The sequence below is a fragment of the Schistocerca nitens genome, chromosome 1 (genome assembly GCF_023898315.1).
Source record: "Schistocerca nitens isolate TAMUIC-IGC-003100 chromosome 1, iqSchNite1.1, whole genome shotgun sequence".
Taxonomy (NCBI): domain Eukaryota; kingdom Metazoa; phylum Arthropoda; class Insecta; order Orthoptera; family Acrididae; genus Schistocerca; species Schistocerca nitens.
The window spans coordinates 1016848030-1016870688 of NC_064614.1; the positions used below are offsets into that span (position 1 = coordinate 1016848030).

General features: G+C 41.5%; 1 long non-coding RNA gene across 1 annotated transcript in view; it reads right to left on the minus strand.

Moving 5' to 3' along the window:
• Window positions 1-294: 294 nt before the first annotated feature.
• The window catches only part of LOC126196224 (uncharacterized), a 571732-nt gene continuing 549367 nt past the window's right edge, over window positions 295-22659 (minus strand). The window contains exon 3 of the long non-coding RNA XR_007538761.1: window positions 295-447. This is a non-coding gene — a long non-coding RNA (uncharacterized LOC126196224). The remainder of the gene's footprint in view (window positions 448-22659) is intronic.

The window sequence follows — 22659 nt, forward strand, 5'->3', positions numbered from 1 at the left end:
TAAAGCTTGCCATCTTTTTGAATGTGTTACTCATTAAGATATATCAGTTACATATGTGCCAGGGAAGTTTTTAAAAAGGCATAAATGGCTGGTTTTCTAGGCCAAAATTCTTCAAAGTAGTAGATGGAAAGAGGCTTATTTAACGAGGCAAGCCGTTGCCATCAACAAAATGACAAATGTACTACGTATTTTCTTTTTTAGACGACACGGGACCATTAGAAACATATTTATACTGGCTGAGCCAACGCATGTTGCAGCAGGTGAGGGTGAGAGGGTGGTGGGACTGACCTTGTCGAAGGCTAGAGGGCGGTGTCCGCGGTCGCGGTCGCGGTCGGGCGGTTCCATGCCGATGCCGCAGCGGGGGTGCCGGAGCCGTGGGGGCGCCTCTAGCCGAGCTCCATGGGGCTCTGCGACCGCCCCATCGCGCCAGTCACCCGCGCACGAGCACTGCAACACGGAGCAGCCGGGTCAGGCGTCGCCGACAGCAGACAGTACGACAAGTACTGGGGTGAAGCAAACCAAACAAAGACATTAGCTGCACTCAAACAAGCCAGTGGGGAAAGTTGAAAATTTGTACCGGACTGAGACTCGAAACGGAACCTACCGCCTCTAATGAGCGGTTCCCTTAACCGATTCGGCTATCCGGACACAATCCGTGACCGACTCAAAGTTTCAACTTACCCACACATTACTGACGTACTATTTCTGCCCATTATCCTCAATACTCAGAGCATATTGATGATTCCCATGCGAGATCGGGCATACGCATGCATCTGCACAGAAAGGATCGCCTTTTCTTTATACATTTATTATGTCTGTTCTTTCGGAAACCGATCCCTTCTGTGCAGATGCACGCACATTCTCGACCTCATATGGGAATCACTGATATGCTGCGAGTATAAAAGGTTATTGGCAGGGGCACTACATGATTAGAGTGTGGATAAGTTGAAAATTTGAATCGGTCAGGGCAACTGCTCATGAGAATCGGTAAATCCAGGTTCGAGTTCTGTTTCAGCATAAATTTTCAACTTTCACCATTGACTTGTTTCAATGCCCGTTGGCAGCTAATGTCTTTGTTTCGTTTGATTCATTTCACATAATGTCTGCAAGATCACCATAAGGTGTCTGCAATTTCAGAAGTGCCTGAAAGTAGAGACACCATATGTGTACATACTAAAGTTCAAATAAACAATATACAATATAAGTTCAATATACAAGTTCAAATATACAATATAGGCTTTCACGGCCGGAATTTGCGATACTACTGATACTTGATTTATGGGCATAAGGCCTTAGTCCAAAGCATAATTCAATGCCTAATATTTCTCTTCTATTGCTGGAGACTTCATCACAGGTTTTAACTACACAGAAAGCCATGACAGACTCAAATATACTAAGCAAGCCGTATTGTATTGACACAGTGTTTAAGCCAACGAGAAAGATGCGCGAATATTTGAACACTGCAAAGGACCTACGCCCACCGTTTGCCGTAGCAGGAGTACATAAAATCCCGTGCACTTGCGTCCTAGCCTACACAAAAACTAGAAAAAGAAACAATTAACCCCCCCCCCCCCTCAAGGAACACAACAAATGTCGCCTGGACAAGATGGATAAGTCAGCAGATCATATGCTAGGACAGTGGTTTTAGCAAGATCTCATTCGAAAGCACAGTAAAAATCTGAACAGAAAACAAGGATTGAAAATATAGAAGCTGTGGGCCCTAGTGATAAATAAATAAAACTCTTCCCCACCACACGCTCCATAGCATTCGTCTGCACGAATCCGCCGTCTTAGCTAGTGCTCTGATGATGTCACTAACCAATCGTTGGTTGCATGGAATAGACAGTTTGGCTAGCTGATTTTGTTTGAGTCTGTAACAGCTTTCTGAGACGTTAAAGCCTCTGATTAAGACTCCAGCGGTGGAAGACGAAATGTTAGGCAGAGAATCAGGTCTTGGACCATGGCCTTAAGTCCATAAATCAAATATCAGCCGTATCGTATATACTGGAGTTATTTGCACACAAAGCATTAGCTGTGACTATTGATGAAGAGTCGAAAAATCATACAGTAGACTTGTTCAAACACACTGGTGCGGCTACGTTTGCAGTAAGAGATATTAACGACTTTGACGATGTAGAAGTATGTAAAATAAAATATTTTGGATATTTTCATTTACTGATGTCTTATGCGATAATATTCTGGGGTAACTCTCCAACTACGTTAGTCAAACAGCTTCCACTGCATAGGAGAAACTAATCAGAATTATATATACATAATGAAGGCATGTCTTTAATCAGTTAGGAAGATTAACCACGGTTCCACTGTACATTTATTCACTTACAAAATGTGCTGGCCACAATCAGTCTCAGTTTGAAAGTAACAGAGATATTCACAAGTACAACAGTATAAGGAAAAATTATCTGCATTAACATTTAATGAATCTGCTTTTGGCACAGAAATTGGTGAAATATGCAGCTACAAAACTCTTTGACATACTACCCAAGGAAATTAAATGTGTGACGGACATCAGAATTGTTTTCAGATGTATATTAAAGAGGTTTCTCCTCCTCCTAGAGGTATTCTTGAAACACTAGTGTTTTGAGGTAATAAAACAATTTGTAACACTAAAGGTAAATGAAAATAGTATTGGGTGGTTATAATTAAACTGGCTACTCACAGAGGTACCGTGTGGCCCGTAATTATCGTGTGGCAGCGAAACTTGGTAAATATTTTAATGTGTTAATGCAGAACAGATTAACGCTGGAAAATCTTAGTTCCAATTTTGGCTACCAGGTGCAAATCTGGCACTCTGAATGTAACAAAGATATGTAGAAATGTTTCCATATGCAGTGAGTTAGGGAGGGGATGTAGACAGGCATAATACTGATTTTATTACTAACTGCCACTTACACAATTTTTTCAGTTTGAGCAGTGGAGACGTCGACGAGATCGTTTATAACGCTCCTGGTAACCAAAAATTGGAACTTTTTTTTTCAGGATAAATTGGTTCCGTCTTAATGCATTAACATGTCTACCAAGTTTCGCTGCTGTATGATAATTACAGCTTCCTATCATTCTTCATCAGAGACTGTATTTTATTTGTAACTGCTCGGCACTTTATGAATTTGAAGGTGTATGATGGTTATCTTTTTTTACTTGTCACACAAGGAGAATTGTGGCATTGTTATCGGTGTTTAGAGTTTGGGGCGATTTCTGAAAAGTATGTAGAATAATTCTCCAGTACTCGACTTTATATTAACGAAAAGAATGAGTCGCAACCATTTCGAATTGTTTTTTTTTTTCTGAACTATTTAAAATCATGTCTTTAATACACGTTAGTAGCTAATGACCGTTTGGTCACGATGAAAGTTCACAATACAAAGTGTTGACACTGGATTCTGAAAATATTATTAGTATACATTTCTGGAAACGTTATTAGGCAAGTGAGTAAAAATCATACGTGTTTATGTTGCTTACAAGTTCTGCTTGCTCCTAGGATCAGACAAAAGCAGGGTTAAATGCATTAAAATATGTAATTGACAGCCTAGACGATCCTTCTAAAGATGTAATAAAACTCTTCAGAGTGGCAGAAATGGTATTAAGAAAGAATAATTATCCCTTAAGATTATATCTTGATGTATTCAGAACGTTGGGATGTAAACAGAGTTTACTTATTGGATTTGATCTTCATTTAGAGACGAACTCTTTGTTGTATTCCACTGAAGTTGTTAAAACATTAGTTCCGTTGTAGATAACATAATTTGTGAAAAACTAAATCAACGGTAGACAGAAGAATACAGATCAGACATATGTGCATAAGGTGTTGGTGTTTCATTAAATTGGCCTACTTCATATAAAAACATAGTCTGAGCTACATCATAACGTCGAATAGTTGCAGATCAGCTAACAGGACAATAGTTACTGTTAAATTTGTCAATTGCTCCATACCATAGACGCGCTTCATTTCATTTAGCCTTTGTTCATATTATGTAGAATCATTCATCAGTTTACAGAAATGTATGAATGTTGAACCTGAATGAGTTCACCTGGAAGGATGTGGCAACTGCTCTTTCAAGAGACGAATATCCTGAAGGAATATGACATAAAACATGAAAGTTCTAGCTTCCATCAGAACCGCTCAAAGCCACACAAAAACAACATTAAAATCTAGTATACATACCGGGAATTCGCCTCAACAGCAACGATAATTAGGCCTTCGAATCACAGTTCTAAATATTTGTTAGCGCGAGTATCGCTTTCTTTTCCTAAAAAAAAAAAAAAAAAACAACGACCTGTACAAATGTAGTTCTGATAAAATTGTAAGGCAGTACTTCCAAGCGTGAAACATCGTTCGAGTCAGAAATAGAATGACCGCAGTAACGGTTCTAAATAAATTCACCTCTATCTATAGGGAATTACAAAAGTATGCTCGTTTGTATTATAGCAAAGGACCAAAATAATTCAGCAGCTCGCACATCACAAATATCACGATTGAAATGCTACAGTACGCGACAAACACACTTCCTAATTGGAATGATTTCCCGAAACGCTTCATGCGGGGGAAAAGAAATATTGTGAGCAGCAGCAGCAAATGTTATCGCGTAACAATAACACATGTAAGATTCCCGCTAACAGACGACGTATTATCCATCATGACGTTGCAAAACGTGGCGTCTATGTTTCCAAATGGCTTCAAATATGGCGGCACCTTGGTCATTCTACGTATCTCTTATGTGTTGTTGCTCCGCACCCTTTCGAAGCGACTAATCGATTACATCTCCATCTTGCTAGGTACTGGTGGAATGTCCTCTTCGTCTACTAGCGGGGATACAATATTTAGTTCCATCATTTTTGAAATTTTATATGTTTAGCATTCCATGACATATGGAGGGAGCGCTACCTAGTGCTATCACCCCGTCGCGTGTACCATGGCTACTTGTTTAGCATTATGAGAAAAAAAACTATCTTTTTGACACTGACAAACATACGTAGCTAAATAAACTGAAAATACACGACACTCGAGCTCGTTAATAACTCCACCAGTTCGCAACGAGCACATAACAAAAACTGACAATATTATAGACATTTATATTGAGGTAAAATCTAGGGCAATGGTGTAGACCAGATGGTACATGACAAATTAGGAAAAGGCTACCAGGTCACACGTATTGTCAAGCCAAGCGACAGAGGACACGAGGAATTAGTGTAAGGGTTTTGACAAAGAGAATCACGTGAAAGTTAGTGGAGAAGAACAGTCTACATAAAGGCAGAAATTACAACATTACTGTGACCTTGACGGAAGAGCAGTAGCAATTTCATACTGAAGTCTGAGTTTCGTTAAAATCCTACGGCCCCATGGCCAGTCCTGTGTTGTCAGTGCTGTGAAACATGTGAAGGCGGACTTGAGCGGGCAGTTGCTTACTGAAACGAAATCTCATGTGAATGCAGTGCCTGCTGCTACAGTTTGGACATTTATTTAGTTTATTTATTCCTTTAGACCTAATCCCTCTATTTATATAATAGGTTGCATTTTTATAAGATATTTGATCCGGTGAACAGCCTCAATTGAGGAACATATTTACAGAACAAAAATCCTCTTTAGTTGCCAGTAATTTCCTAATTTAGTGCGTGACCGGTTTCAAAACACAAAGCTTCATCTTCAGTTGCCAACAAATAACAGTAGGAACGTAACTGTATGGCAGGCTGGCCAGTCAGTCACTGGGACGTCACGCCCACATCAAACAAATGCAAGTCACTTTCGTGTCGTGTTGTACAGGCGCGCGCCGTGGTAGCTGAACCTGCGCTCCCATGAGTTTATTTGGCATGGGTGTCACCCTCCATGACTGGCCCGACCGCCGCTTCTTTATGTCGCCACAATTATTTGATGACACCTTGAAGATGATGCTTCGAAACCGGTCGTGCAATAAATTAAGAAGCTACTGGCAACTGAAGCAGATTTTTAGTCTACAAATAGAGTCGTGTTTTTACCATTTTTGGAAGTTCTTAAATGTTTAGGTTGACAAAGCTGTGTCTCAGTACAGTAATATTGTTAATAATAACAATAATAACAGCAGTAGTAAGAACAAAGATTTACTAATTCTTCTTCTTTCGCTTACGCCATAGTCCCTCAGCGATCGCAGGGTCGGCGTGGTTACAACGGATTTGGCAACGTTAGTGTTAAGGATGGCCGGATGCCCTTCCTGCCGCCACCCCGTACCCCCCAGGACGGAATCAGTGTACCCCAACTGTCTGCCTCTAGTGTAAATCGTGAAATAGTGCGGACGTGTTTCAAATGTCGGCGGCGTGTGTAACTGAGGCGAAACGTGCGGACCAGCCAGGTATTCACCTAGCGGGATGTGGAAAACCGCCTAAAAACCACTTCCAGGCTGGCCGGCATACCGGTCCTCCTCGATAATCCGCCGGGCGGATTCGATCCGGGGCCTGCGCGCCTACCCGAGTCCAGGAAGCAGCGCATTAGCGCACTCGGCTACCCTGGCGGGTCAAAAGAAATTAATATGTATTCGTAATATGTTATATAGCCGTAACAGTGTTAGTAAAGAAACGATATGCTAATGTAGTGGGCTAACAGTAGAGAAAGCGAAATGGTTCAAATGGCTCTGAGCACTATGGGACTTAACATTTGAGGTCATCAGTCCCTTAGAACTTAGAACTACTTAAACCTAACTAGCTAAGGACATCACACACATCCATGCCCGAGGCAGGATTCGAACCTGCGACCGTAGCGGTCGCGCGGTTCCAGACTGAAGCGCCTAGAACCACTCGGCCACACCGGCCGGCAGAAAGCGAAAATTTGAAAAGAAAAATGAATATTGGACAGATGATATTTAATAGGAATAGTCTCTTTTCGCTACGTTTTAAATAAGATAGGTCTCTCGGCCCTACTGTTTGATGCGTACATGAAAAAGCAATGACTGAAATAAAAGATTCAAGAGTGTGATTGAAATTGAAGATGAAAGAATATCAATAATGAGATTCGCTGATGATTGCTACCCTCTATGTAAGTGAAGATGAATTACAGCACCTGTTGAGTGGAACGAATAGTCGTACAGGATATGGACTGAGAGTAAACAGAAGAACGGCGAAAGTAATGAGATGTAGCACGCTGTTTTCACGCTCCGACATAGTTAGGTTACACTTCGCCACGTTGCAAGCTACAATTCGGAGCCCTCTAGCAGCAGAGGGTTTCAAGTTGCGTCACTGAAACGGAAAAATCAACCATATAGCATGCGTGACATGTAATGCCTCAAACGATATTGAGAACAGTGTAAAAATTTCGGAAGAATTACTTTTCAGCACTCCCGCATAGGTTTGCTGAGCTTCTTCCAGAAAATGTACGGGATGCCACAGTCATGAAAAGCAAGAACCTTGAGGTTACTGGTGTCAGAGGAGTACCTTTTTTGGGCTAGATTCAAGAATCAGGCACTCTGTCGTGAAAGAAGTTAAAACATCAGAAGAAAAAACAAAATGCTTAAGAGTGTACATACTAGTAAAGTTATTTTATTCGTCAGATTATAAGACAATTCAGTACTAAAGTTCTAGCCTGTTTTGAACTTTTAAGTAGCTCTGAAAAGACAGACATCTTGTGCCTTTTGAGCACCACATAACCACAGGATTAGAGTAGTTAAATGTAAAAAGTTGAACTCTAGCATCTTACTCGTGTGGAAGTAATGTGAGAAAAGGCGGAGTTGTTGCAAATATTAACACAATCAGACAAAAGCAAGCAGTTACTAGTCTGGTGATTCCATTGTAGATTTTCTAAGGGTTTCTCATAGGAAACACGATCTGGAAACCATATTTTAATAGTACAATTTGATCTCACTAACTAAATTTTCAACATGTCTGGAGAAATACAGTAGGGCTCTAATTGATAATATTTTTATTTTATTTTTTATGAAGTTCAAAGCAAGAATATAACTGAATGTCCAACAAAACATGGTCTATGATCATGATACACATTTAATTACGATAAATAAGATATTTCCTAACGGTATAGATATCCTTCGGTTGCAATTGGAATAATTGACCATCCCAAGCCAAATATTTTTAAGAATAGATGACCCGGGATGGAATTAATAACATACCAAATTACTAAAAATCTAGTCACAAAGGAAGTTAAACAGCCATATAAAAACCTGTGAATAATCAGAAAAATTAAAGGATCTTATGAAAAGGAAAGAGAACTGTATCTGTTGTGAAGAACAAGTAAAGATTCTGCAGTAGTTGCACATTAGAAAAACTATTCAAAATTACTAAGTAAAGACATTTGAAAAATCAAGGAATATTATATCTGAAATCAGTAAGTCCGAAAAAGATTTAAGTCTGTTTGGAATGTAGTGAAACAAGAGACAGAGCAACAGGCCACGGAACTCAGTACCATTACTATTGACTTAAATGGAGAGTCTATAAATGATCAGTCAGATAGCAAATATGTTTAATAATCATATCTTAAATGTAGTAGAAAATATAGAGACAAACAGTTCAAGAGAAAAAAGCACCACAGTAAGTTGGAAAAGAAATATATTATTCAACCATAATTCCACTCACTCACTTTTTCTGTAATTAGGGAAACTATATATTTTCTCAAAAATAAAACTTCATCTGGTCTTGATGGTGTTTCAAATCGACTACTAAATATCTGTTCCCATACAAAAGGAACTTAGAAATGCTCAGAATGTAACAAGATGTACAAATTAGTTTCCTGTGTGAACGTAAAATAATCGGTTCCACATTATTCCGATCCATCGTGCAAAATTATCAATTTTACATTAAACTAACTTACTAGCTATCAACAGTAACGGCTGTGTTGTTTTGAATGTCATGCATCACTAACTCAGACCATTCTCCCAGAAAGACTGAAATACGCCATTCTTAAATCCGTCTATAAGGAATCCTGTAGGATTTTCCAAAAATTTTCATGAAATAATGTGTGCTAGGATAGTATTTCACTTCAGCAACAATAATATCTTCCATAAATCACAGTTTGGATTTCAGAAGAAGTACTCTACTGAGAATGCCATTTACACGATCAGTCACCAAATTTTACAAGCATTAAAAAGCAAAATAACGCCTCTTCATGTTTTCTATGACGTATCTAAGGCATTTGGCTGTGTGAATCACAATATTCTCCTGCACAAACTGAAATTTAATGGAACTCATGGTACAGCAAACCAACGCGTAATGCTATGTCTAAGTAAAAGAAAGCAGAAAGTTATACTTAATAATTCAGCCAATGGAAACAGGGAAGATCCTTTTGACAGCGGATCAATCGCTTATGGGGCTCTACAGGGTTCAGTCTTAGGTCCACTATTGTTTCTGATATATGCAAACGACTTTCCGTCTGACATACAATAAAAAGAAATATTTCTTTTCTCGAATGACACTATAATTGTTATGACCAAAGAAAAAAATTACGCAGCAACAGAAGAAATGGTAAACAATTTTCTTACATATTCAGTTCTACACATCTAGATGTACTACACCAGTCATATGTGTAACACACAGTGACAAAATAATAACTGGGGTGAGAACTTCAAAAACTTCAGGTGTTCATGCTGATGAAAATTTTAACTGAAAAAAAACACATTTTGCGATTTCTAGCACAACTTAGTTCAGCCACATTTGGACTTCGAATCATTGCAAATCTTATGGAGAAACAAATGAACAAGATGACGTATCTACGTATTTTCTTTCAATAACTTCATATGAAACAGTGTTTCGTGATGGTTCTAAGAAAGAAAGTATTTACTGTTCAGTAAAGTTCGCTACGGATTTCTGTTTCAGTTGTGCTCTCTGCCTAGTTTTTTCATCACTACTGACCACCCAGTAAGCTGGAGAATGGCGATTCACGCTGAACATGAACTCCGTATCGAACGAGAAGGCGCAGAGGTTAGCACACTGGACTCGCATTAGGGAGGATGACGGTTCAAATGCCATCCGGCCATCCCGATTTAGATCATACGTGATCTCCCTAAATCGTTCCAGGCAAACACGACGAGGGTTCCTTTGACAGGATACGGCCGATTTTCTTTTGCATTCTTTCGGAATCCGAGAGTTTGCTCGGTCTCTAATTACCTCGCTGTCGACAGGACGTTATCAGGAAGCTACGAGAAAAACTAAATCAAATTTTATCTGGCGAGTTCGAGTCTCGGTCCGGCACACAGTTTTAATCTGCCAGGAACTTTCATATCAGCGCACACTCCGCTGCACGGAGAAAATCTCATTCTAGAACCTTACATACTCTTCAGACTTTTTTCGACCACCTAGTGTAAGCACACACAGTCAATGTAATAAACATTCTGCATAAGTCACCCACGATATTATTTCGTCTCTCTCCTGTTAATTAACTGCTTAAAGTCCACTTTAATACGAAGGTGTAGTGAAAAGTAATGCCTCCCAATTTTTTATGTGAAAACTCTTAAAGTCTTTTTTTATATAAAACAAGTGTTACATTCTACATCTGTATTATTCATGTCGACTCATCTGCAGCCGTCTGCCGCTGGATGTCTCCAAATTGTAGCTTGTAACATGGCGGTTTTTAACGTGACATATAGGTGCGTAAGGAAGAGCGAGATGTAATCGAATTTCGAATTCCAAGAGTTGGTCCACACGTGGAACACCCTCTCGTTCATCATACCAGTGCCAGACAAAACACGAACTCTGCGACGTCTGTAACAATCCGACGCCTTGGGTTCACTCTCATCGATCATTCTCCGTACAATCCCGACTTGGTCCTAACTAATTTTCATCTGTTTACAAAACTTAAAGAACACTTTTGAGGACTTCAGTTTGGTAGTGAAGAATGGTACAATGAAAGGTGTGGTTGTCGTTCCGCCAACAAAGTCAAACATTCTATAGTGACAACATCAATAAACCAGTCTCTCGTTATGAGAAATGTGTGCGTCACCATGGTGATTATGTTGAGAAATAAAAATGCAGAAATGAAGAGTAAAAGTTTAGAATGTTAATAACGTTTATTAAATTTCAAAACACTTTAAGAGTTTTTACGTAAAGAATTCTGAGTTATTACTTTCAACAGGCCCTCGTATCTTTAACCCTAAACCCGAAACATCCCTGAAATGTGCGTAACTAGAAACATGCGGTCTCTCAGACCACCTAGTATTTCATATCACACAACTCCATGTAAGTTGACAGAAATCAAGCAAATAGTCAGTTAATCCATGTTATAAGTAAATTTAATACTTTTCAGCCCATATAAACACTTTGTTGTTTAAATTATATAAAATAAACACGAAATATTACAAGTACGTGCGTCACTCAGTGTCAGATTTCGTATGATTTTCACCACTGTTATACCAGACAGTATATTCCTGAATATAAAATAAAATATTGCAGAAAATGTAAAAAAAGGGTAATGAACTGAACTGAAACATTAAATCACATCTCTTTCGCAAAGTCGACACACATCGTTCTGCTGCTTTCCAGACAAACTGAGTGACCAAATTTGATGCACTTATACGCCGTTTTCCTCTTCTTGGACGCAGAACACTTCATACACGTCATCTTTTTGTCCATTCTATCACTTGGTATGCCTTCGCTTGATTGCTGAGTGTCTCCCAGAACTTTGTGGACCATTTCCTTGATGTTTCTAGGTAAATTTTGAATTTCCAGGCGTCTTCTTAGATGTGGCTCTATCAGCTCCATGGTCAGACTTTTGGTGAATTTGAGACGAGTTAGCATGGGGATCCCTCTGCAGCACAAATACAGAACAAAACTGTTCATGCAACTGACGTTTACAAGTGCGTGAAAGACTGCCATTGCCCAGCGCCTTGTACATCTGTTTGACGAATAATTGGCACATATCATGTCGAGCAAATCTACTCCGGATTTCGCTGCATTGTAGTAACAAACAGTTTCTGACTTATTTTTTATGGTATCATTTTCAGTGGAATGATGCGTTTAAGACACAAGAATTACTGTCTTGTTTCTCTTTGGAACAAATGAAACCAGTGTTGCATTCTCAGAGAATCCATATAATGCTGACCCAACTTGCCTACTTCTATCAGCCAAAAACACTTGGGGAATTTCGTGCTTGTTCTTTCTGACCATTCCTACGTATGTTAGTCCCCTCTTTCTCAGCTCACAAATGAGCTCTATAGATGTAAACCAGTTGTCAGCGGTAATGCTTTTCTTAATTCCTTCTATTGGTTTGCAAAGACGTAAAACAGCGTGAGTTGGTTTGGCAAGCTTTTTCTCTTCTTCTGTCAGGCCACATCCATCACTATCTTTCCCTGAATATATGTAGGCATTGAAGAGGTAAGCGCTTCTAGAATCTGCGAGGCACATAATTTTTATGCCGTATTGACTGGTTTGCTAGGCATATAAACGCAGACAGTACATATTCCCCTGAATGGTAGTAACATTTCATCACCTGTAACGTTGCCTTTTACACAGTATAATTGCTGTGAATTGAAAATGAATTTCTCAAAATTGTTAACTATTGCAGCTGCGCGATCTGACTTTTTTCTTTCGTCTCTGGTAGTCGCATCGTCAAGTCTCAGGCTGCTTGGAATTATTTCAAAGCGCTTTGCCGACATTGTCACCACAAATATACGCGATCGGTCAGATCATTTTGGAAAAGAGACAACATATCTTCATGAGACGATTTGAATATTGATTTCATCATTAGAAGGCCTATGAAAATTTGATTTCAACGTTGTTAGTATTTCTGTAACTGGACGGATTAGTTGTTTCCTGCAACTTTGTCCTTATTGAATTCAGCTTCACGTTTGTATGTAAAACTGTTTGATCTATCATGCCATAATCAAATTCTCCCATATTTGAGACTTAGTAGGACTTTGTCCCAAGCTTCGATTTTTGGCTGTTAGGCCAGGCATTGCTCCTTTCAGAATGTTGTGCTCTGGTGTTCTTCTCGTTCTAACGGGCTCAGAACGTTCCCATTGTAAATTATTTTTGCCATAAAAGTACTGTTTTCTGTGAGGTATCATTTGTAGTATAGACCGCTCCAGGCTCATCTTCCAATAAAACATTTTCTTCACTAGTATCACTATCTGTTTCATGGTGACTATCACCTATCAAGAAATCTGGATCATTAGAATCGTCAGAGGTGTCGTCATCGATCCCATTTTCCTCTTAATCTACATCCCGTAACTGCGCTTGCACCCAAGCTTCCGAATCTGGATTAGCTGCAGATATGTAACTCTTCTTAAAAAGTCGATCCGCATAGAAGAAGATCCTATAAAATATCAGCCACTGAAAGCAGAACATGTCGCAATTAGAAACATGCGGTCTATTGGACCTACCAAATTCTTGTACGTAATACGAATCATGCGGTATCTCAGGCACACAACTTCGCGCACTCCTCTAAACAATACTCTCTATGTCTTCACTGACGAAGAAAAAATGATTGTTGACCGCCTCGTTGGCCGGGAGGCCCCGTCCGGGGAAATTCGGCCGCCAAGTGAAAGCCTTGTTTCAGTTGACACCACAATGGGTGATTTGCGCGTCGGAGAGGAGAATGAAACGATGATGAGGACAACACAACGCCCAGTCCACGAGCGGACATAATCTCCAACACGCCTGGGAATCGAACCCGGGCACACTGCACGGGAGGCAAGCACGTTACCACCCATATGAAACTTCCTGTCAGATTAAAACTGCGCGCCGGACCGAGACTCGAACTCGGGACCTTTGCCGGGGCGTGAGTCGTGCTTGGGTAACTCAGTTGGTAAAGCACTTGCCCGCGGAAGGCAAAGGTCCCGAGTTCGAGTCTCGGTCGGGCACACAGGAAGTTTCATATCGGCGCACACTCCGCTGCTGAGTGAAAATCTCATTCTGGAAACATACCCCAGACTGTGGCTAAGCCATGTCTCCGCAATATCCTTTCTTTCAGGAGTGCTAGTTCTGCAAGGTTCGCAGGAGAGCTTCTGTAAAGTTTCGAAGGTAGGAGACGAGGTACTGGCAGACGTAAAGCTGTGAGGACGGGGTGTGAGTCGTGCTTGGGTAGCTCAGTTGGTAGCGCACTTGCCCGCGAAAGGCAAAGGTCCCGAGTTCGAGTCTCGGTCCGGCACACAGTTTTAATCTGCCAGGAAGTTTCATATCAGCGCACACTCCACTGCAGAGTGAAAAATCTCATTCACGTTACCACCCAGCTAAGGAGGCGAACCTTCAAAGAGAACCAACGCTGGCAGAAAGGGTACAAGACGCGTGGATAAGGTGAGCGGTGTGCTTAAAATCGTCCTGAATGCGAGCAATATGATCACGAAATAGCAGATGGCTCGTGATCCATACATAACTAGAACTGTTTTTTGAGCATGGCAACGTGAAGTATCACAAACGCTTTCAGAGTAGAGTGCGGTCGGAACATGCTGACCTGCACCGCAGCTGGTGCCTGGCCGCACGGCGCGGCGCAGACGCCTGTAGGATAGCAGGAGTCCTCGGGGAAGTTACTGCACTCGAGAACGAAATGAGAACACGTTGAGGGTGCAGCTACTATACCGATGGCGCTGCGCTGGCGCTTTTCCAAAGCTGCCCTCCGCTGCCCACTCTTATTCCTGGTTTCAGAAGTCTCGCTTCCTTCCACAGCACATTGGCACTTAGACACCATATACTCATGTCTATAAAATGTGTAGTGTTCCAACGTATTTTGGTAGCGCACCCAGGGTAATTAATATTGATTCTTGCAATGCTACTGCTAAAAATAATACGGGAATTGTCAAGCGGTGTCGACGTACTTTGTAGTGCGATGCTATGTAAATTTCTTTGCGCGCTTCATATCGTTGTATGTACGTATAGCCGGCCGTAAGCGTCACGTTTGTTTCTTTGTTGCGCGAGCTTTGGCAGCGACACTGAAAAGAGAGGGTGTTGGGATTCCCTCGGACACAGCAACGGAAGCCTTGTTCGCTGATCGGGATGTGGAGGTGACGTGAAATTAAAAAATTTATTTGAACAGTAAAAGCAGTTATTTGGTGTCATGTGCGTGGCGCTGTTTAGTGGTGTAATACTTAAAGCAATTCGTGAGTGTCTCATATAAACTTACATTCGTACACATCTCCCATGCCGCTTTGATTGAACCAGGTATATCGTCATAAATCTTTTGAGAAAGTGTCAGTACACTTGTGTGGTTTGAGCTTAAAGTGTTCCAGATTTATGAATGAGTACTGCGCATGAACAGCGCAAGCCTGAGAAACAACAAAATTCGTAACAGAGATGATACCACCATACCTGTGTTAACCTATTCAATATAACAGCGCTCGTTCTCTCACTGGCGAACTTTATATTGTGTTCAGACTTTCCAGCAACTCTTCAGTGTACAGTGCCATGCACGTCTTTCCTGCCTTTTCAGCCTGGGCTGAAGCCTCAGGTAGGGGGCGTATAGTCCATGGTCGAAAAATAAGCGTTCCTTTCACCTAAGGAAGTACAGTTTAGAGTTACATCAAACAATTATGATTGTACCAGCCAGGCCGGTAACAGCTTCAGACGAAACATTCATTAATAAATAATAATGATTATTTCTCACATGGTTGGACATTCATGCTATCAGGTGGCACAGACTCACAATGAAGATTTCTATGACTGAGTATAAGAGACATGATCTGATAAATGAAAGAGGTAACTCGCATGGTGTGTGGTCTCGAACAAGGCTTTTCTACTTGATGCTACTTGGGTAGCTTCTATATCAAATGTAACTGTTTTGAATTCTAGATTTGGTCTTGTTTTTGTTACAGGGATTCATAGTAAGTATATGTTCGAGAATGTAAATACTTTATAGAACAATAGAACATAATATATACTTAAGTATAATCAAACAGCAGTTTATTCTTATCGAAACTGCGCTGCAAAAATTTGTTTCAGTAACAGATGATGGAAAACACATTTATTATAAGCACAAAATAAACAGGTTCACAGGCCACTGAGTATGCATGGCTACTAAGAACTTAAATTTTCAACATGATCCTCAAATAAATAAATAAAATTTTACATATTTTCTTCTAAGAGACATGTCGCGAAGCACACACTGAAATGCATCCGATAATTCTTATGTTATCTCGCCAAGCACTATGAAAGACAAAATCACTCTACATCATTTATCTAGATTGATCACATTACAGCATTAAATATGTGATAAAGACAGATTTTAAATAACACAGTATCTCATATTATTAATACCCCAAATGTTAATAATACTACAAAATTCATGAGTGGGGTAGATTCCTGTTAGAAGCTAAACATTTCATAGCTCCTGGCAAGATTTGAAAATTTGTATTCCTGAATAATGGACACCTTCCTGAACCAAAAGAAGTGACTTTCAATCTCTGATAACATCACTGTTATTTTTAGTATGATTTCTATAAACTGAGCTGTAGAGCTAAAGAAAGTTATATACACTCCTGGAAATGGAAAAAAGAACACATTGACACCGGTGTGTCAGACCCACCATACTTGCTCCGGACACTGCGAGAGGGCTGTACAAGCAATGATCACACGCACGGCACAGCGGACACACCAGGAACCGCGGTGTTGGCCGTCGAATGGCGCTAGCTGCGCAGCATTTGTGCACCGCCGCCGTCAGTGTCAGCCAGTTTGCCGTGGCATACGGAGCTCCATCGCAGTCTTTAACACTGGTAGCATGCCGCGACAGCGTGGACGTGAACCGTATGTGCAGTTGACGGACTTTGAGCGAGGGCGTATAGTGGGCATGCAGGAGGCCGGGTGGACGTACCGCCGAATTGCTCAACACGTGGGGCGTGAGGTCTCCACAGTACATCGATGTTGTCGTCAGTGGTCGGCGGAAGGTGCACGTGCCCGTCGACCTGGGACTGGACCGCAGCGACGCACGGATGCACGCCAAGACCGTAGGATCATACGCAGTGCCGTAGGGGACCGCACCGCCACTTCCCAGCAAATTAGGGACACTGTTGCTCCTGGGGTATCGGCGAGGACCATTCGCAACCGTCTCCATGAAGCTGGGCTACGGTCCCGCACACCGTTAGGCCGTCTTCCGCTCACGCCCCAACATCGTGCAGCCCGCCTCCAGTGGTGTCGCGACAGGCGTGAATGGAGGGACGAATGGAGACGTGTCGTCTTCAGCGATGAGAGTCGCTTCTGCCTTGGTGCCAATGATGGTCGTATGCGTGTTTGGCGCCGTGCAGGTGAGCGCCACAATCAGGACTGCATACGACCGAGGCACACAGGGCCAACACCCGGCATCATGGTGTGGGGAGCGATCTCCTACACTAGCCGTACACCACTGGTGATCGTCGAGGGGACACTGAATAGTGCACGGTACATCCAAACCGTCATCGAACCCATCGTTCCACCATTCCTAGACCGGCAAGGAAACTTGCTGTTCCAACAGGACAATGCACGTCCGCATGTATCCCGTGCCACCCAACGTGCTCTAGAAGGTATAAGTCAACTACCCTGGCCAGCAAGATCTCCGGATCTGTCCCCCATTGAGCATGTTTGGGACTGGATGAAGCGTCGTCTCACGCGGTCTGCACGTCCAGCACGAACGCTGGTCCAACTGAGGCGCCAGGTGGAAATGGCATGGCAAGCCGTTCCACAGGACTACATCCAGCATCTCTACGATCGTCTCCATGGGAGAATAGCAGCCTGCATTGCTGCGAAAGGTGGATATACACTGTACTAGTGCCGACATTGTGCATGCTCTGTTGCCTGTGTCTATGTGCCTGTGGTTCTGTCAGTGTGATCATGTGATGTATCTGACCCCAGGAATGTGTCAATAAAGTTTCCCCTTCCTGGGACAATGAATTCACGGTGTTCTTATTTCAATTTCCAGGAGTGTATTTATGATAAAATTTCAATGAGGAATAAATTTATTATAAAGCAGTAGTTATTATGCCTACTTCCTTGATTAGGCCTCTGCAGGACATTCTTGAGTACACAACACTAATAATAGTGCGTACTTCTAGATAAGGAGAATATTGATAAGTTACCTAAAAAAAGACCGAGTATTAAACTATGCAACGGAAGTAAGCCGTCCAGGGTGGCCGAGCGCTTCTAGGCGCTACAGTCTGGAACCACGCGACCGCTACGGTCGCAGGTTCGAATCCTGCCTCGGGCATGGGTGTGTGTGATGTCCTTAGGTTGGTTAGGTTTAAGTAGTTCTAAGTTCTAGGGGACTGATGAACTCAGAAGTTAAGTCCCATAGTGCTCAGAGCCATTTGAACCATTTGAACCAATGGAAGTAAGTGAAGTAATCTTCCTTTTTTTCATTTTCACATCGTATGTGCATGGTCACATTTACATTGTAAATAGGAATTAGTTTAGTCGCTTCAACAATTCTGTGGCATGCTCCTACGAACTGAATTTATTATCGAATTGTAATCCTAAGGATTTAATACTGCCTATCTCTTCTAACTGCTTGTCATTATATTTCAGATATAATGCACGGAGGAAAATTTCTTACAAGTTATCAACTGCACACAGAGAACCATTTCGAAATTCAGTGACCAAGAATTGGCTATAAACCAGTTGTTAATGTCCATGAAAATGTCATTAACAGTTCCTTCTGAAAGTGAGCTTGATTTGGTATTTACTGCCACATGTGTATTATCTAGACAAAATGACAAGGGTTTCTGGTAATCATTGATTAGAATTCTTTATGATATGTAACTAAACGTGTGTGCCCTATAACACGACATTGTCGGACAGCATTCGAAATCTTTTCCCTGTTAGATAATGACTAACAGTCAAATACAGGACTCTTTGTTATCGACACTTCTCTGCTACCTACCAAAGAGATACGATCTGAACTATTTTTCAGCTTTTCCTTTCACAGCATGCTACTCTAGTTCATTTAAAAGGATACTACGATTTGCACAGCTAAGTGCCTTTGATAAACCACAGAATATAACACTAACATGTAATTTATTGTCTGCCGCATTAAGTACTTTCCCGCTGTATGTGTCAACAGCTTTCGCAATAACGGAATTCCGTTAGAACTGCGACCTGTTAACTTGAAAATCTATTATTTCTAGTGAGATAGTTAAGAAGACGCTCGTATAGTACGGTGTCCAAACTTTTCAAGGAAATTAAACTGGAAATTGGACGAGGTTTGATGGTTTTTTTTGATCTCCTTTCTCATACAGTACAGTGGCTGAGCTTCAGCACATTTGGGCCAATCGGGAACCAGTGATAAACGACTGATTACATAAATAACTATTTTACTCAATTAAGAAGAATTGCTCCTTCGTGCATATTTTATCACAAGTTTTTGATTTTAAAGTTTTCATAGTGGAAATTACTCTTCCTGATGTAGTCAGGATTCTACTGATTGGTCTGAGACATTCAATGGCAATATCTATTGAACCTGATACCCTCATATCAACAGTATTACTTGTCAAATGCTTGTTAAAGAGTTTAGCAATGCTGCACACGTATGTTACCAATGTACCATTCACTCTTAAAGATAGGAGCACATGCCGAAAGGTAGTGCCTTTAAATTTTTCATTTGAAAAACTTACAGCTTATTAAATAAAACAAACTGTATTACCATTATATCTCTTTATTTTTCGCGTCTACGATTTTCTTCTCAACATAGTCACCGTGGTGACGAACATGTTCGTCCCAAAGAGAGACCAGTTTGCTGATACCATCGCTTTACAATGTTTGGTTTTGTTGACGGAACCACAACCTCATGTTTGCTTGCACCGACTCATCACCATCAAAGTGAAGTTCTCGAAGGCGTTCTTTAAGTTTTGGAAACAGATGCAAATGTGGAGACAGTACGGAGGAACCCAAGGCGTCGGGTTGTTGCTGATGTCACAGCGACTATGTATGTTCTCGCATTGTCGTGGTGAAGGAGACCGCAATCCGTGTGTTGACGTTCTCTTCGAATTCGACATTCGATTACAACACGCTGTTTTTTACGCAGCGACACAGTTACGTTGCCGACTACCATTTTAGACGCTACAACTCCTAGCCCTGTAGCGGCAGAGAGCTCCAAATATGCAGACATGAAGAATAAAACTGCAAAATTTTAATAACGTTTGTTTTATTTAAAATGCTTTACGAGTTTTCACATTAGAAAATTCGGAGGAATTTCTCTTCGGTACGTCGTTGTACCTGCTCCTCCTCATCTCTGGGTATACAAGTCTCTTCCTTATCTATATTCTATATTGTCTTTGTTACACCATGTCACTATTCTTCTCTCGTAATGCACTTCGTTTGATGTTTGTACTACTGTCTTCAATATTTTGTAGTATGCCTTCCAACGAGCTTTAATGTTAGTATCATAGCTGTTCCTGACTGATGCGTACCAATTTATATTTTACAAAAACCTCTACTTCTTGATTAATCAGTGGCTTTTCTGTAGAATTTGACCTAATGTGGTTGAATTTTTGGGGAAAAACAGTTTTTAAAGAAGGAAAGCTCTTGATTAATAAATCTGTTGTATTTTCTGTTCATTTCATGAGCTCTGTTTACATGACTCCGCTTCTGTTATGTGGAAAATTTCCTAAACTAAACAATTTTTGGTTTACTATCCTCCTGGACTGTAATGATTGTAATCATTCGTTTTATGGTGTAGCGTCGTGTTAATGTTGTTATTGTTGGTGATGATGATTACGATGACGATGATAAGGACGATGACGATGATAATGATGAAGACGATGATAATGACGAAGGCGATGATAACGACGAAGACGATGATGACGACGAAGACGATGATGACGACGAAGACGATGATGACGAGGAAGACGATGTCGAGGAAGGCGAAGACGATGACGACGAAGACGATGACGACGATGATGACGATGACGATGATGAAGATGACGATGGTGAAATGACGATGATGAAGATGACGATGGTGAAGATGACGATGGTGAAGATGGTATTAGAAGGGAGACAATTGTGTCGGAAGCAGCTTTGGTGCCACTTCTCTCGAATGGCACCAAGAGGACTGCCTCATTTGACATCCTCATACTATAGGTGAGTTACTGTCAACTGCTTGGAATCTCCTTGACTGGAGAAGACTTGGCTTCACCTTCAGTGATGAGACCAGCGAATACGTGTCTGGAGACACTCCAGACAGCAGTGTGAGACCAACCTGACTGCCGCCTGCCATAGCGTCCCACATTCAGGAACGCTGCTCTGGGGTGCCATTCCTTTTCACAGTAGGACCCCTTTGGCTGTCATCCGCAGCACCCTTACAGCACATCCGTATGTCAGCGATATTCTACAGCTCGTTTTCCTGTCCATCGTGGCGGGCTAGGCAGGGATTACATTTCAGCGAGACAAAGACCCCTCTCGAACGGTAGGAGTATCTGCTGCTTATCTTTGTACTTGCCAAACCCTACGTTGGCCGGCAAAGCCGGGTCTCTCCCCAACTGAGAACGTCTGGAGCATTATCGGCAGGACCCTACACCCATCTCGGGATTTTGACGGTCTAACGCGCCAGATAGACAGAATTTGGCACGATATCCATCATCAGGATATCCAAAACTCTATTCATCAACGTTAAGACAAATAACTGCTAACATAAACGCTAGAGGCCGTTTCTCTTGAATAAGTCATCCTATTATTCTGAAATTGTAATTGTTTTTCTATGTACTTGCACATCACGTCTACCGATTTTAGTCGCATTCGGATAATTCGTTTGTGGTGCGTCTTGTGGCGTCGATAGTTACGATGCCACAACGTAGGTTGGCACTACAAGAGAAGACTAACTACGCCGGCCACAGCGCCCTCTGGCCGACGCTGTGGAGCTCAGGGAGTGCCGTCTTGATTTCTGCCCATTTTCATCAAGAGCAGACGGCCTGGAAATATCGCTTCTACTACCGAATGGACTAGCTTGCTATTGAGACTTTGTATTAGTTACGTTCAGTTAAAGTTTGGACAGCAACGAGCATTTGTTAGTTTTGATATTATACAGAACAGTCATCCTAACTTCACAGGATTAGACATTGACTACGGCTTCACACCTACGTGCTCATCCTAGCCAAAGTTATGTATGCATTTGATATTTACTTGTGTTTTTCACTATTAAAAGTGTTCAAGTTACATGCAGTACGGAAGTGCTTTACCTCTCCTACTCCTATTCGCTTGCTTCACTCTCGGCCTATATTACAGAAGCAGTTCACAGGACCAGACCCACGCACCGCTTATCCAGGTGGGATACAAAATCTCTGTTTTTTAGTTTACAATGAATTTAAAGTTCACGTAGCTACAGACTTCACAACCAACAGTAGTGTTGTTATTTGGTACCTGGTTTTCTGCACCAGAATGAAACCAACTTATAAATCCAATAAAACAGTCAACTTCGTATTATAAATTGAACAAGAATTGTAAAAAGCACTCCAGCGTGACATCTTAGTTACGGAACTTAGAATAACAGGCACGAAGCTCAATAACGGCAGAAACACGTTGTAAGTAGGTTGTTTAAGTTTTCATGTTGGTAACGTCACGTAGCGCTCTGTATGAAACTCACTGGCTGTGCTGTGTGCAGTCTGTGGCTGGTTGGCATTGTTGGAATATTCGCTATTGTAGTGTTGGGCAGTTGGATGGGAACAGCGCGTAGCGTTGCGCAGTTGGAGGTGAGCCGCCTGGAGTGGTGGATGTGGGGAGAGAGAGAGCGGAGTTTTGAGAGCGGATGATCTGGACGTGTGTCCATTAGAGACAGTAATCTGTAAGACTGGA